Source organism: Ciconia boyciana, chromosome 1, assembly GCF_034638445.1.
Source record: "Ciconia boyciana chromosome 1, ASM3463844v1, whole genome shotgun sequence".
Taxonomy (NCBI): Eukaryota; Metazoa; Chordata; class Aves; order Ciconiiformes; family Ciconiidae; genus Ciconia; species Ciconia boyciana.
This window is the reverse complement of record NC_132934.1, coordinates 176,872,158-176,887,994: the sequence shown is the minus strand read 5'-3', so window position 1 is coordinate 176,887,994 and position 15,837 is coordinate 176,872,158. Positions and strand designations below refer to the sequence as shown.

The window sequence follows — 15,837 nt, the reverse complement described above, 5'->3', positions numbered from 1 at the left end:
AAAAAAATGTGTATTTGTTGTCACATAAAGAGAAATCTACAAATCTTAATAGTTCTATCACATGGCATTGAGCAGTTCTAAAATCCTCAACTTCACAACAGAATGCCATTGAAAAGAAAAGCTGCTTTATATTGCAATACCGAACCCAAAATACAATAACCATAACACTGAAGATCTGACCTTTTCTCCTTCTTTCACTGTATCTGAAGCTTTTAATATAAGATGGAAACTGTGAAGTTACACTTTACTATATTTAGTTATAATACACCCTTTTGCAAAGGTTAAAGCATCGGATCAAGTACACAGCATGATTCCAGTGGTTTTCCTCTGCTTATTTTTATGCATCTATTAATGTCATAAGAGTTTCTCTTCATGTTATCTGACTTTTTCTCATCATTTCTGTCCACCACGTGTTTATGCAATGTGGTCAGAAAGCACATTGGCTGACCCATATATTTATCAATGACACTCCCACATTTGCTGCACGCTTGCAGGTAACCACTGGCTCAACACGGTACTCATTATCTAGAATATAGTTCCACTGTGTCATGTGGAAGCTATCAAAAGATAGTTGTTTTCAGGTTAAAACTGATCATCCCAGTACCAGAAGGAAGAAAAATAAAAATGTGCAAAACAGCTGTGAAAAGTAGATTGACTGAGAAATGTGCTGGTGGAAACAAAATTAGAAAAATGGAGTTTTAAATCTCCTTTTCTTATATGCTATTTATTTTTCAAAGACAAGCTCGAAGTCTCTAGCCCTACAAAGCTGATCCAGATAACGTCTGCAGAATGACATAAGGTTTGAAAGAATCACCTCCCTTTATGAAGAAAGGTAATAATGTCACAGTTTGGCTTTTTATCACTAAATGTAGTCTTAGGAGAAGAACCCAAAGGAAACAGTTGAAGCCACATCAATCTGTTTATTTTCAAACTGAAGACATTTTCTGTTATCTGTAAGGAAAACTTGGGTACTAGTAGGACTAAAATAAGTTTAAGTAAGTCAATAAAAATTATTATCTGCTTTATAAATTATTTATTTATTTATGTAACCAACATGACTATTTTGAAGGAGATCCTTCACATTTTTATGGAAGAGAGTGAAGTTTCTGCCTTACATATTAATCAAGGGAGGAAACATACAATGGTTTCTGGGATACCTGGGGATATGAATATATTACAGCTTGATTTATTTTTAACTAAATTCAGAAACACCAATTTACTACTTAATATATCTAGGATAAGAGCTAGAAAATTACACTCAGCTTGAGCTAAAGAGGAGTTTACTGTGTGTCTTTCTTTCAGTACTGTCTTATCCTGCCTTTTTTGTTTGGTTTTGTTTTTTTTTTTTCCTGCACAAACATTATAAGAAGTAGGATAGGGCTCTCCAGGATCCCGTTTTTACAAAGCATTAGCTTCAATAGTAGATAAGCATCTAATCCATCTAAATGCTTTCCAAGTCTTACTTATCTTCATCTTTAAACATCAAGACACCTTGGTCACAAGGGCTGTATTCACCTTTTCAGAAGGGTGCTGTGACATTTTTATGCAAAGTTCTCTGGGATATCAAGTGTTTAACATGGTCAAAGTTTACAAAAAAAGCTGTTAAGAGGCTCAGTATATACAATGTCAACTTTTCAGACAGTTTCATATCGACAATTAGAAGATCCAAGCATCTGTTAAAAAATGTTTAATAGGATATTCAAGGGGGCATTAATATTACTGCTTCTTCAATTCGCCTCCCCTTCACATTTTTATGCAATAAGGAGCATGCACAAGTACTTCAGCCTGAGCAAAACAGATTAACCAAAGCTTAAAATCTCATTTTGTGTTACATTAATTAGGATGAAAAAAATATATGAGAAAAAACAATCAAAAGAACTTTAATGGATTCTAATTGTTATTCTAAATTATAGTTCTATTTGTGACAAATTTTATGTGTATTGCTTATGCAGAAATTAAAATGCCTGTCTTTAGGATGCATTCTTATAATGAATACATAAATTTTATTTCCTCATTACCAAATGTGAAGCAGAGTTAATATATAAAAATTCCCTGATATCTTTATTCTTTTGCTAAATCTTTTTCCAAGTTAAGGGACAGTCTTGGGATTTTTTTCTTCTTTTTTTTTTTTTTAAATCTTATCTTTTGCTTTTATTCTTTCTTCTACTCCTTAGGCTACACTGTTACAACTAATTTTGTGTATAGGGAATCACTGAATCTTTGACCACCTTTGCATGACATTAATAAGGTCAGTGTGTGTCTCAGGAATCAGCCTCCCAGCTATTGACCAATGGGTATCAATACAAATATGGTGGGACCACTTAGCGGGTACTGCTCACATGCTCTGTGCATAAGCAACAAATTTTAACCCAGATCCATAACACACGGTAATATCATTTTACCTCATCTGCACAGTAATTTTTTTCTCTCTTGTAATTACATATTTATCCATTCATAGCAAGACTCTTCAACATTGCTAAGACAGCTGTGAGCAAGGTGCACCAGTGAAGCCATGGGAGGTGTCAAGGAATTAGAAACAAAGGCTAGAACTAATTCCTTTTAATCACGTATTTATCTTTTTAACATTTCCATTTCGTGTTTCTTGATCAGTTGTGTTGCAGTTTTGAAGAGTTTCTGAATGGAATTATTTCCATAGGCTAACCAGTTATATGAACCAGCTTCTCTATTAGGTCTCCATTTTTTAAAATAAAGGCAGTAAATGGTATCAAGATAATATTTATTCAGATTTTGCATAGTAGATGAATTTCTTACAATTATGGTTACATGAAGAAATTGCTTTTTTGAAACAGAATCAAATTCCAGTGAAGATTAGAAAAAGCTTATAAAAAAGGTGCGATGCTTCCTATTGCTATGACAGACCTTTTTGGCATTGCTTATCATTAATCTTACCAAATTTTAAGTATCTGCCAGCTAGCCACCTGAACAAATCATCTGAGATCTCCTTTTGCAGTCAATGGAGAGAAATATGAGGCATTACAGCAGTTTTCACCTGCCCTGTTTTAGTCATCTGCTTTAGCATGAGATTAGTCACTCCCTATGAGTGGCTATTTCTTGCTTTTAACTATAAAAGGGGCACCTTCATATGATTTACTGAGACACTGTTGGTGTTTGTATTTGCTGATATGAATTAAGTTCATCTGCTCCCAAACATACAGTACCGGAATTATCGGAATCATCAGGTATCAGGTTATGAAGTGTCTGGAAAAGCTTTACACCCTTTAAACACTCTTTGGTTCCAATTCTGATGATCATTCTCTCTGTTACTGTCAACCCCTGGTAATGACATAATGTGTAGTAATCACCTCTTATGTCCATCCATGAATAGCAGCCAATGAAGAACGCAATAAAAAGTATTTTCTCTGTAGCAGAACATCTTTTAGTCTCCAGCTGATTTCTGAAGTGAATGTTAAGATTTTGATTTTGACCTATGCTTTACAAGATAAATTCTACATTGTATGATCTCCCACACCTTTCATAAAGGTGAAGTTGTTTTCAGAAAAGAAAACATAACAGACAGTATGTTCACTTTCCAGAGGCTTCTCCTGATCAAACTCTTCTTTATTTTCTATTAATTATTTGCTGCAGACCATGGTCATCAGCTGCAGGTGAGGAAGACAGAGGCACTCTATGGCTGATTGTGTTTATTTCCTCACAGTTTGGCATTTAGCATCAGTGACTATTCAGAAAGGCAGCCATTTTTTTAATGTAGATATTCAAGTAAACAAATAAATACTACCCCAAGAGGAAGTAGTCTCCTACACAAACAGATAGTGCAATTTAAATTGGGGAATAAACTTAGGATCTGCCCATTCCCTTTTATCTGACTATTCATCTTACATACTAGCAGCCAAAACCTAAACCAAATACAAATTAACCCCAAAAGTATGTATGACCCAAAGGTGTGTCTACTTGAGGGTGCTGATGAATCACTTGATTTTTTGGCAGCCATTCTGGTATCAGCCACCATAAATAAAAGACTAGTTAAACCATATGACTTCACTAGGAAAATTATTTTTTCCCCTGGGGAAAAAAAAATTTTCTTAACAGAAAATTTTTCCTGTCCTGAACAACTTCAATCCCCCTCAACTCCAAACTAAATTGAGTGATCTTACTGGAAAAGATTGATTTTCTGTTCATACAACATCTCTTTTTTAATCCCTGTGGATAAAATTCAACTATTGAAAAGCTATTGAAAATTCAACTATTAAACTAATTTTAACTCCTCTTCACACAGGGGACTTAAAATATATATTTTAAAGTAATTTTAATTTACATTTCTATGAAATAATCTCTAAAAACATTTAAAGTTAAAATCAGGAAAGCATTCACTTGATTCAGATATATAAACTTCGACTGTGATTAGATACTCGACTGCATCGTCAGTTATGGTGCTAGCTTTTGAACTCTTCATTACCAAACATGACTTCAAAATTATAGGAATTTGTCATTTTAAATAACATTTTTATATGGAATTTATATTTAAGTATTATTATGTGTAAAAAATAATTTCATAAATAATTCTGCAGCCATAAACATATGTAGTTTGCCAAAAATGAAAATGCCTCCATCACACTAATAGGAGAATCCTTATAAATTAAATAGCTTCACCCTTTTAAAAAACTGTACGATTATTTACACCCTAATATTGCTACATCTTTGTTTGAGTAAGCTGACTAAACTGGTATAATCACGTGGTAATTTGTGAGTACTGCCAAAGTCCACTGTATTTCAATGGCGTGGAAAATTAGAACATTGCAGAGCGATAAGGAAATCCTATTAACAAATTAAAATCCCCCCTGAGCAGGAACCTTCTTGCAAATGTCTGGCTAAAGATCAGAAAAGTATATTAGCCAAAATATGTCATGATGTGGTACCTTTTCACCTCCTGATCCGAAAAAAAACCCCTCAAAACACCTCTCTTGTATAATTGAAATGTTACGTTTTCAAAGAAAATTTGTCTGCTGACTTATAAATATCAGCTTTTTAGAGAGAGGCATTAAGATGCTACTTTCTCCTTATGAAGCAATTGTCATTCATATGCCTTAGCTCACCTTAAGATATTTGAACTTAGTCACCTGTAAGTTATACATACAAATAACAGGAGTAAAACCAATAAATAATTTTAGCTATAAATAATTATAGGTAAATAAATAATTTAGCTGTGTTTAGGAGTTAAAACAATAATTTTAGCTGTATTTTATATTATAAAAAATAATTTTTATAAACTGTGAAGAAAGATACGTTAGTGCTCTGAAACACACCTGAAGACATGTTTTTCCATTGGCTATAGAAAAATTGTTAAAATATGAATTTCGTTGCTGGTATTATTTGCTAAATATTACTAGTTTGTACTTGCATAGATGATCAATATATTAATAATTACAGCACCAATAATTCAACTATTATACAGTCATTATATTTGGAAATTTTAAGCTTAGTGTTTATTATAGAGAGGAATACAAACTCACAGGTTAAAACAAACAAAGAAAAAATCCCAAGATAAAGTTTACCTCAAAAAATACACAAATATAAACAGCATTGACTAACTAAATTTCCAACAGCACAAATCTTGCAGTCATACACTAAATAGGGTGGGAGATGACAAAAATTATTCCCAAAAGCTCATTTCAGATATAAAGCCTTAGTTTCCCTTAATTCTTTTTAGTCAATGGACTTCAATATTTGGGTTTGCTTCCAGACTGTAGGTCCTGCTCATCATGCTGCACACATTGAAAACCACTCTGGGAATTTACTTTTGTAAACAAAAGCAAACTTCATACTGAGGAGGGTGGGGAAATCTTGGTCCAAAAGACTTGTACTGAATACTAGGTACATTTCAGGGAGATTTTATTCCAATGGTCACTTTCTGTTGATGGTATGAAGGTGAGTGGACCACCTTTAGCTTCCAGCGCGCTGCCCAGGCTTCCAGAGCTCTCCCAAATGACCTGCCTCGCACAGGTCTTTTTGCTGCTCTCAAAACCACACAATACGCACTCTCAGTATCTATATCTCAGTCAGATACAGCCTTTCTATTACACTGAACACAATCAAGTCCTGACCTCTGGGGGAAAAAAAAAAGGAAAAAGAAACAAAAAGAAAAAAAGGAAAAAATGTCTCAAGGACAAAGGAGCTCAACTTTCAGGTTTGAAGGAGCAGTATTTTATTCTCCACATCTGAAGCTAGCTCAGAAGCAGGAATACACGCCTCTGCCAGAATAAACTTCTCAACTTCTCAGGCGATGATTTGGCAGCTTGTGCTATGGTAGCACAGAGCAGTTCAAATCCACGCTTAAAGAACAAAAGGTTACAGATATGGAGGCATCAGTTGCCAACACAAGATTTTTTCTTGAGTCCTCCTTACAGCCTAATGAAATCTGCTTTGCTTTGGGCTGGATTCCACTGCTGGAAGAAATGAGTATTTCAGTTGCATCTTGTTCTGTAGGTACATTTCAGCACAGTCACTGTGTGATTCCAGTTGCCCACTCCCACAGAAAGGGAATGAAGGTACGTTTTACAATGCAGGGAAAGGAGCAGAGAAATGCGTGAAAGATGAGGACCTCTTTCACAAACTGCCACTGTGATTTTCCTGAATTTTTTGCTTTCTTTCGGAACTGTGGATACACAGCTAGGCAGCTGGGCTCAGCAGAGTGGATACAGGTACATGTGTCCACTGCAGGAACTCCAGAAAGAAGGACATTGAAGAGGTAGTCCGTGTTATAGCAGCCTGTCTGATCACTTCACTGATGCTGCTTAGGCAACAGCATGGCATGCACCAGATGACAACGCAAGGGGATGGCACACCACTCAAACGAACCCTCTCACTTTTCAGGCATGTCCTATATTAATGTTCAGTGCTTGGTTTATTCTCTCTTTGGAGATGGAGAACTTTGAACACAGCAAGGGACAACTTTAAAAATGCACCTTGAAAAGCACTCAGTCTAACCATTCTCGCCCTCCATACTTACCGCTTCCTGAATTTATTCTTACTGACTTCTCAGGAGCAGCAGCTTTCAGCACAGTACAAGGAGACAGTCACTAGCTATCTCCCTGTAACAGTCTTGATCATTCTGAATACTCAAAATTTATGGATATCCAGTTCAGAGCTATTTTCCAAGCTATTCTCATATTCTGCATCAAAAGAATGAGAAAACAGCTGGTTCCTAATACGTAATTGCGAATTTTGTCCCTTAATGAAGTATCCTGGGTAAAAGGACGAACAGTAACAGTTCATTTTACTGTATAACTCCAGAAAGGAGCAAGGACTTAGTGTTTCAGTGACTGGAATGGAAAACATCTGCTCCAGCTGGACACAAGATCCTCAGAGCAGGGATCGCTCAAAAAAAAAAAAAAAAAAAGATTAAGGAGACAGTCAGTCTCTGCAGTTGGTTAAGCTAAATGGGTCTATGAAGATCTTTCCCACAGTCCTGAATTACATGAAAGCCCACAGTTTGTTTCAGGATCAGAAAGACATTCAGTGTAGAAAGGTATCTGATTCCGAGCAGGCTGACATCCACGGGTGGAGGAGGACGTCAGTCTAGTTCTACAGTTAGAGAGAGGAACTTTGGAAGATTCTTGCATTGTACATATAGATAATATAGCTGATAATTCAATCCAGAAATAATCCTTGGTGTTGCACTAAGGTTTTGCTGATGCATAAACAAGAACTTAATGAGGATCACTATATGAAAAAGTGAATCTTGTCAATAGCTCTGGCACTAGTAAGAAAGTTAACTAGACCAAAGGTACGTATGATCTTGGAAGTGTAGACAATGCAGGACATCTGTGGACAGATAATCTGAATGATGGCTTTGCAGGTCATCAGATCACTATCCCCTTCCCAATTCCTAAATTGGAGCAACCCTGATAAACAAGGCTTCTTTGGATAATTGCAACTCTCTCTTTATTGACTCCTGAAAAAAAGAGTTTATGGCAAGTATCTGCTCCTGGAACAGAACCTCACAGGAGATCTTCCATATCCAGAATTTAAGTTTATTCACGGTCTACCACCATCCGGTATGACTTATGACCATTTTTCTGTACTCACCATTACACAATGGCTAACAAAGTCTTCCAGGTCAATTCAATTACCTTAACTTGTCCTTTTATCACTCATCCCAGAGCTCCTGGAACAATTGATCTCCCATCTGAAGTGAATGGAAATTCACAAGGGCTTATTCTGTGAAAGTGCAAAGTCAACCATCAAGTACATGGTAGAGCAAATGTAGTGGGACAACAGCAGGTAATAGTCTCCTGCAAAAAGTGCTAGATAGAGATGGTCTATGTTCACAGGGGTCTCTAACATGATACCACAGAACAAACAAATCTTGAAATTCCTCAATATGTCACAGAGGTAGAGGCAAAGACCTTCATGATATGCACAGTATCAGGGGTCACTCCAGTCCTCAATGTGATGAGTATCTCCTAGAGGGGAGTAGCCTGACTCACTGTAAACAAGCTACCATCACCTAAGAGCCAAGGATTGTTTGTCTGAGCAGATGCCTTTAATTAATATACATACAGCCTTACATTATATCTATTATGTTAAGCTTGTCTAGGACTTCCCTCTAGCACTGAGACTAACTGGAATGAAATGGCCTCAGTTATACACTAAATTGTCATCCTCCAAACCATGGTAGTCACATTCAGACTGCATGTTGAAGAACAACCCTGTGGCTGTGATAACCCCTGGACTGTATGAAAACTACAAACTGGCACAGGCCAAAACTATGCTAAGTATCATTCTTACTGTTTATTTGTATAGACAACTGAGTTTCAGCAACAAGAAAACCCAAAACACACCCCCCCCAAAAAAAACCAAAAAAAAACCAAAAAAAAAAACCAAACCAAACTTCTCTGGGATATTTAATTAATAAATCTTCTGTTCTGAAGGAACCCAAGGGTCCTTGGGCTTAAAGACAGTTTCTTTCTTGCTACATCCCTGCTGTCTGCCCTGTGTGTGTTATTAGATATAACACTGACAGAGAAGACACTTGACAGTCCTTTAATTAAAGAATCCCCCAAATAAAATCTAATTAAAAGCTATGCAGCAGGGCTTGAACCTCTTCCATGTACGATCCACGCTCTATTTCTTTTTTTCAGATGTGCATAAATAAATCAAGGATTTTTTATTTTCTATTAGTTAACTTCTTTTTGCTTTTTAGTTTCATTAACAGTATGAAAGCACCAGCCTATTCTTCTGATCACTGTTGGGAATGCATACTAATTAGATAGACCAATGCGGTCCAAGGAAATCTATAGTAACTTCACAGCTCTGTTGTAACTTCAAAGGAAGGCTCCCAGAGTCACCAATGGCAGCAAAATAGCAGAAGCTCAATCTCTACTTCCAGTCCTATCTAAAATATTTAAGTATAATTGAAAATAATGAAAACTCAAGTTTTAAGATCAAGAAAGAAGCATCACCTAAGAAAATGAGGTAAAGAAATACTCTTCCGCATTACTGCTTGTATTGAACTCTAAAAAGATCAAAGAATACATATCCATGTATCCCAGGGCACTAGGATCTCAATCCTAGATTTTCTGCTATACATCATCTTGGTGCTTGAAAAATGAGACATACTTTCTGTATAGCCATTGCACGTAAGTGTTGGCTTCAGAGTTCCTCAGCTGGCTCACCTGAGACATTTAACAGACATGCAAATGAGGAAGCTTTGTTTCCTCTTAAGTTATAGTTCTGTTATATCACAGATGAACTGTACTTTGTTTGAATAAACCAATCAAATGCAGCAACATGTGGATAGATTAAACTTGTACCTTGTATTGAAGTTGCATATTTTTACTGGTTAAATATATCCTTCACAAAAACACAGTGGGAAAACCTTTGTGGTTTGCCCTTGTGAATCTATGCAAACTACAAGAAGCACATAATTTTGATACAGCATTTTACTAATAAGTCTACATCATTTATATATATAATTTGAATTACACAACTTGTAATTAATTCTAATTTAGCTTATGTAATTAGAAAACTTTGTGCTTATTTCAGATAAAACAATATGCAGCCACTACCTTATTAATTTATTTACAAAATTGTTATTCAGTTATATTCCTTATATATAAAACAAAAAACACTTCCAAAAGAACCCCCAAGCCCATCTAACACAGAGTTTAGAGTACATATTTTTACGCATCTCAATTTTTTCAGCTTTAATCAAATTGTTTATAGGTACATCTATCACATTAACTTTATAATTAGTCATGCTGCCTCTTCACAGAAACTTTAACACCTTTTACTATCTTTAAATCAGTATTTTTGGCAGTCTAATTTTCTGTCTTCCTGTTACTACTCTTAGATGGACTGCTGCCTTCACTTAGGGGCAGCTCTTATCGAGGCTGTACAGGACCTGATGCTCTGCTGGTCACCATGTAATTCTACCTTGCCAATTACTTAGAATGCTACTTGCTTATAAATGAGTGAGCACAGTCCAGCTTCACAGTGTGTCATAACTCTGTAATCTACCTATTTAGGAGATACAGAGAGGACAATTTACCATTGTATAAAGCCTTTCATAATATAATTAAGTACTGTGACTCCTTTATTTAACAGAGTAGTGTTTTCTTTAAGAAAAAAAAAAAAAAAAAAAGTCCAAAAGTACTGCCTATTTTAAAAGAAGAAAAAAAAGTTTTTAAAAAAGTGAAGCAAGCAAAAAAAAAAATTAACATTGTATCTTACTTAAGCATTTTTCCGACTTTACTCATAAGTATAGCCTCAAAAACATGACTGGATTTATTTAATATGCTGAATTCTCATAGATGGCAAGCTCTTCCTGAAGTTGATTAGAGTTTAAAATATTAATTTTCCTTTGTAAAGTAAGTAATATCCTGACTTCACACAATTGGCAAAGAGACAATACACTTTTTTTTTTTTTTTTCCCCCCCTAAATTAAATTCACTAGTGTTCCTACCTGGATACTTTTTCTTTGTCTCCCATTGAGATATTATTAAGTTACTTTTTACATGGTAAGCTTTTTTAAAGGCTCAAAGTGTATACAAGAAATTGTTCTTGATAATAAACGAACACAATGTCACCATGAAAATGGGACATATTGAAAATAAATGTAGCCTTTATTTTGTAGGGCAGCAAAGAAGTTTATTTTTAAAAATATGCATATATATTTGATCTCTACATATAATCTTTGTTTACATATATATATCTTTTACATCTATATAGATAAATAAAATTATTTAGGACCTATTGTAACAGAAAACTTTTTGAATTATTTGGAAAATAATTATATGGAAAAAATGCTACTTTTTAATTAGGTCAAAGAAGATTGAACATTTTCCCTTAAAAAATGTTTGTTTAAAAGATTTAAATCTAATAAATAAACAACGAAGAATGATAGAAAGGCTTATGGAACCTAATATGTTGGTAGCAAAATATTATCTTTAGTTCATGGGGTAAAGGAATTCTGATTCTCTCCTATATCAGAATTCTGCTTTATCATAAATGTAATTAAATTCCAATGTAAGTTTTAAATAAACATAGGAAAATAGCCTAATTTTGAAATAAGTCAGATCTATTCACTTTCTTTTACATTTTCAGTAAAACTAATTTTTTTATTTATTTTAAACAATTGAGACCTACAATCATGAATAGTTTTCACGATTTCTTTAGGTTTTTTTGTTACTGAAAAAGGGAAGCAGCTTTCATATCCCATACTCTAAAACTCCTGGGAAAAGTACATTTGTATTCAGAAATTACATATTTAAAGGAGATTATAATAATAAAACCTACCAGCTTTAGAAAAGCTTCAAAAACACATTCACACCAAAAATATATTTTTACCCTTATATTTCTCTTCCTTTAAAACTGGAATAAAAATATGTTCTAACATAAAATGTTCACCTCCTTAATAATATTTAGGATGTTTCTGACCAGATTCAAAATGCATTGAGTTGCAGAAGTGAAATTATAAAAGTCCAACTATCTTACTGATGGTTTAGTTCGGTTTTGGTTTGTTTGTTTCTTCTTACTGAATGCTTGGAATAACAAAAGATAATATCAAAGGGGTTGTCAAGCAGTGACCAACCTTTCCATGCTGGCCCAAACCAAGATCAATTATGCCAAAGGGAGTCTAAGAATATGTTATATATGGTGGTAATAAATGTTGATTTTGGAATGGATGAACATTACTCTTCGTGTTGCATAGTTTCTTGGTTTTTATGCTGTCAATCATATTAGTAAGAAATCTGCTAAATGAGGGTTTATTGTGTACAATAGCAACAGATAAAGTAATGATTTGCACAAATGAGGTGAAAGGAATGATTATTTGTTATTTCTCACAGAAGCAGAAACTATGAGAAAACAAACAAAATTATCAGACAGCAAATTTGGAAATACCAAAGGAAATAATATATTTTACAGAGTTTAACTTACTACCACAGTATGCTGTAGAGGCTGAAACTATACATGCTTTCAAAAGGATTAGACAAATTCACATTTGATCACTGACTACCGAAGTAGATGAACTTATGTTCCATAAAGCTGGAAGCTAGGAAGACATGCCAGAGAAATTATGACTATTCATAACATGCTACCAAATATCTACTATCAGGTATTACTGGCACGTCTCTGAGTTAATGCATTTATGATCTGGCCCAATACAGAGGCTCATCTACCCACAGTTACAGAATGTGTTTAGAAAGGGACAAAAGAAAGAACATTTATTAATGATTTTTAAAAAGCAGACAATAATATTTTGTTGTTTTGAACAAACTGGAGTTATCACCTATTTCAATGATTTAGAGGAAATGGCACTGAACAGTGACTTCAGAAATTCTGTCCAGAAAATCATGTCCCTTCAGAAGCATATGGATGTTTCTGGAAACACAGGTAAGAACTATTTTAATTAACAGGAGTTAAAAGGAAAAATTGAAGATACAAAGACCAACATGTAACTAGTTACCAACTAATATTATTCCCTTTTTTTGTACTGATGTATATAGCAGACGTTAACAACTCTCCTTTCAGATAAATATACCTATCTTTCTTCAGGTCTCTGATGTACAAAACCTCCCCTTCACTAAACTTTAATTCTGATATTTTGCAACAGTATTTGATTTTATTGCTGGAACTGAAGGGTCTTGTATGGGAATACTTTTATCTATAGTAATACTTTTCATAGATATGCATATTTTACCCTTCTTGAACTACTACTGAATATGCATGACTCACAGCAAAAATGAAATAATTTCACTAGAATCTAAAAAATATAAACCTGACTGAATTACAGTTAATATAATGTGGAAATGGTTCCCTTTTTTAAATCACATCTAAAAATATTTGCAGAGTAATATTCTTAACTTCTAAGTTTTTGCAAACAAGCCCATGTTCAGCTGTATTTTCCTGAAATGTTCAGTTGCCCCCAGGGAAAAACTTCTCTCTAACAGCAGCAACTGCATGTGAATTTTTTTATTGTTTTTTTTTAAGAAGGTAGTGACAGGAAAAAGAAAATGGAAGATGAGTGAACAACTGCCCATTTGTCAAAATATTTTGCTATTCCTGGGGTAAAAGAATAAAGAGATCAGACATGAGTTGCTGAAAACCTTTTCACATATTGTGCAGTCAGTAATTGGAATTTGGCAGACAAATTCTCCAGCTATTCTGTCCAGACTATGTATGCTCTAGATTACAGATTAAAAGGCTGACCAGGAATTTCTGCTGGCTGCTACGCTGCTGGGTATCAGAACAGTGCCTATTTACTTTACTTTCCAGTGTTCCCATTGCTCACATCCATGCAGCACAAAGAAGGAAGCAAACTGACTCAAAAGAAAAGGGGGCATGAACTAGACTGGTGGTAAGAGGGCAAGAAAAGAGATAAGAAACTATGAAGCTAGATAAATCATGAGAGGTGGTGGAAAGGAAAGGGAAGGGAAAAAAATAACATTTGAGGGGACAAGTTTTGATCTGGCAAAGAATATGGGAAAATAGAACGATTAACAAAGGAGCAAAGACTGTGTTTAATTTCAGTAAACTGAACAAGCTTGGCACTATGTTCTAAGAATTCTCTGATCACCTGTGAGTTATCACTGAATTGTCCATAGCGCCGTTGAATGCTCTTGCCCTCTGCACAAGGACGGCCACATTTATGACAAGCCTGTGTATCCAGGCTACACACAAGGTTTGTTAGAGAGACTGCTAGTTGGATTTGGCTAAAACTGCCAGGATCAATATAGATAACTCCAATGCCTGCAAATGTTTAATTTACTATCATAACTGTAGCTGGGAAATTTAGCAGTTTGATAAAGACACCTGATGCAGAGAAAAGGAATAGAGAAAGAAATAATCTAACATGAATTTCAAGAGATAAGGACACAAGCTGAGAATAAATCAGGATAAATCAGAATAAGTCAGGACAAAGAACCTGATGGAACAGAAATGCAAGACAAAGTAATCAAAACCAGAATCGTCCATGGCACTCAATACATGTTCTCTTTTAGCATGCAAAATGGACTCATGTTTCCTGAATCTCAGCACTCTTCTCTTGTCAGCGAGTACTTGTGAAACTTCCTTTTCAAGTGTGAACTTAAGTAGACATTTTTTAAGTCTTATTTGGTCTCTGAAATGGGTTAGAACTAAAAGGATAATGGACAATTACCACTGCAAGTGACAGAAACTAGAGACCTTTGTTATCACATTAAGTTTCTAATTCTTCAAGGTGACATTACACATATGGCACATAATGTTGCCATTTTTAAGGTAGTTTGGGCTTTACGTTACCATTTAAATGAAAGAACATTACAGATACAAATTCATATGAGGCAAATTAGAAAACACTGACATTACACTACCTCTAGAGTTCATCCATTTGCGAAGGCTGGTCCTTAATTACCTAACCACAAGAAGACACCTCCAAATTTTCCACCTCGTATAATAAACAGAGACATCTACATCACAAGACATAGACAAATCATGGAGAGTAAAGCAGCTGAAAATCTTAATCTTTTGCAGAAAGTGGAAGGAGTCTGCTTTTTCTAGTTTTTCATTACCTCATCCAGTCTCCAAAGTTCCCAGAGATAACCAATAAAGTTCTGAGATAGCTTCATTCATATTGAAAATGGTTAAGTATTTTTTTGCTTCCTTCTGTATCTCTTTCTTTTCTTAATCTACACTTACAGGCTATCTTTTGTTGTCAATATTAACTGTGCTGTGTGTTTGCATGTGATATTTTAGTGAAAACTGAGGCAAAAGAATCATGCAGTGCTTCAGTATTTCCAGTTTTGTTCCCAGGGGAACACCACTGTCCCTCATCTTCCTCTTACCTCCTCTTCCTCTTACCTTCCTCTTACAGAATGATTTAATGCTACCAATAAGATCTTTTGCTATTCTGCACCAAGGTATTCTCGATTTTGCCCCGGTATTGCTGTGTCATTCATTTTACACTCATACCTAGTAATCAGATTGTACCCTTCTCATGCTTGATGAGAACTACTTACATGTTCTTCATTTAATGGATCTCTAGCTTGAAACCCTCTGGATGATGTACATTCCTGAACAGCAAAACCACAACTAAAGGGAGTAGGCACTACCCTTTGAACATGTAGAGTACATAAGCAAAGATGGTCTGACATTCCTAGAACCTGAATTTCTCAAACATGATTCTCAAAAAGACTATTTTAACTTAAAATATGTTTATTTGCAGTTTCTGTTTCCTATTAAGGTGGTAAATTTATTATGTCATAAAATAAACAGCACATATCCTGATTAAATATATCAAAGCAAACAGCAACGTATGATTAAATTAATATATGTGTATTTAGAGAGGATTAAAACTGTAGGGTATGGGATATCCATTTA

General features: G+C 34.8%; 1 protein-coding gene across 2 annotated transcripts in view; it reads right to left on the bottom strand.

The window, feature by feature from the left end:
• KLHL1 (kelch like family member 1) overlaps positions 1–15,837 on the bottom strand; it is a 249,394-nt gene that overhangs the window by 148,183 nt on the left and 85,374 nt on the right. The gene's annotated exons all lie outside the window — the stretch shown is intronic.